Source organism: Rhagoletis pomonella, unplaced genomic scaffold (genome assembly GCF_013731165.1).
Source record: "Rhagoletis pomonella isolate Grant_MI unplaced genomic scaffold, Rhpom_1.0 Rhpom_scaffold_00106, whole genome shotgun sequence".
NCBI classification, from domain to species: Eukaryota; Metazoa; Arthropoda; class Insecta; order Diptera; family Tephritidae; genus Rhagoletis; species Rhagoletis pomonella.
Window position 1 is genome coordinate 24,193 of NW_023458660.1, and position 2,016 is coordinate 26,208.

Sequence of the window (2,016 nt, forward strand, 5' to 3'; positions counted from 1 at the left end):
AATTTTATGAAGAATCCAAATATGCTAGGAACAATGTCGAAAAAAATCGATCCATACAAATTGACCCGCCCTAAAATACATATATCAAATTAATGTACACTAGATAAAACACTTTTTATATGATGCTAAGCAAGAAATATTTAGGAACATAAAATTTAATTTCATTTTGTACTAAAATACCCGTTTTTTGCACACAATGCACGCGAACTTATATGCTAGGTATGTACATACCACCAAATAAAAGAAATGCGATATTTTGACCGGTTTTGGTATTTGGAATTTGTCTTTTGTTTATTTAATGGTTATTTTTTTTATAAAAGTGTAGCTGGTATACAACAAATACCATATAAATTCAGATTTCAAACTTTGTACAAAAATTTAAAAAATTCTGCTTATATTCGCCAAGATTTCAAACTTTTTAATCAGAAGTTTGGTATGCAGTTTTGTAAACCATTTAATTCTGGTATAATGAAGTGCAAGTTTCAAGCTGCTATAAAATCCCTTTAATTTTTGTAACTTTTTTTTGCTGACAGTGTCCTCCACATAAAAGAAAATTTTTATGGACATAATGTAGCGAATGAAAATATAGCGGCTCCGCTGGCTTGGCCACGTCGTTCGAATGGGAAGCGACGTTCCAGTTCTGAAAGTATTAAACTCGCAATCCGCTGGTGGAGGCAGAGGAAGAAGGAGAGACCAAGTGGATAAGAACTTGGCTTCGCGGGGCATTTCCCATTGTCGTCAGTTGGCACAGAGAGAAACGACTGGCGTTCTTTGTCGACCTCGGCCAATTGGCGTTTAGAGCGCCAAATAAGATTGATTATTTATGGCAACGGTTCGTTCAAACAATTACATAACCTTAGCTGTCGCTTCGCCTGGAATTTCTACCAGGTGGAAACATTGCTAGTTGAGCTCTTAAGCTGCCATTGAATATATAAATCATCGAAACTCCTACTTTTAATATTTCCAGAACATCCGGTATGGAAAAAGTAGTACAAAAATTTAAACTAATTATTTGAGATCAGTGCACGATGGCATATAAAAAATTGCTTGAGGTCATTGATCCATTGTCGCGGGATTTGCATGCAAATGTTTAACCATTCGGGAATGTATTGATATTGCCCTCAGGAGATTTTACGCAAACATTGTCTCTAATTTCTTGATGAACACTAGATAAATGCTTACCTGAGATGTCAACATTGTGGCTAGACGAACATACATACATATATACACTGCAGCCGAGGGATTTTCGCGACAAGTACTGGACACTGGGAACGGAAAGCTGCCAGCTAACGAGAGATTAAGGCGAATTGTATTGCCTGATAATTTTTGTAACTAAGGAACATCGAAAGGAGAACTGCTAACGTTGCTTGAGCTGGTCTGCTCTTTTACCAGACTGCCAGGTAACTTGCTCACTTTGGTGAACACCACTAATGTTCTTCAATCCAGCATTCAAAGTGACAACTGTTTAGCTGAGGGAGAGCGGGAGACCAGGGCTGAAATCGTAACATCAGTTCACGGATCGTAAACCATACGAATGAAAATTACGTGATACGTCAGGCAGTATAAGCTGAATGAGACAAAGACTACGTTCACGTACGTCATAATCTGAAAAATTTGTTTTTACGTGACGAGTAATACGATATCGTATGTGACGATTCGAGCCCAGGTTTAGAGTTGTGGTCGAGTTAGAGTAGTTGGGGAGGTAGGGATTACCTTTGCGAGTGTTTGTGTATCGAGCTCAATGAGTCCGTATGGTTTATAGGTGCACATCAAGTCAGCCGCGCACTTCGTATGCCTGATATGCGAGAGAGAAAGAGAGAGAGAAATGCGGGCAGGCAGATGAAACGGTAGCGCAAGATGTGACCGTTTCACCGTGTATTCATTGTGGGACTCCATTGGAGTAGTCATGATATGAGCTGGGATTTATCCAGGGATGCATTCGTGCAGAGCCCCAGTGTGGTTTGTAAGCAGTAGCTTAATACCATGCCAAAATTACTCCGGGAGTGGAGTGTGGGT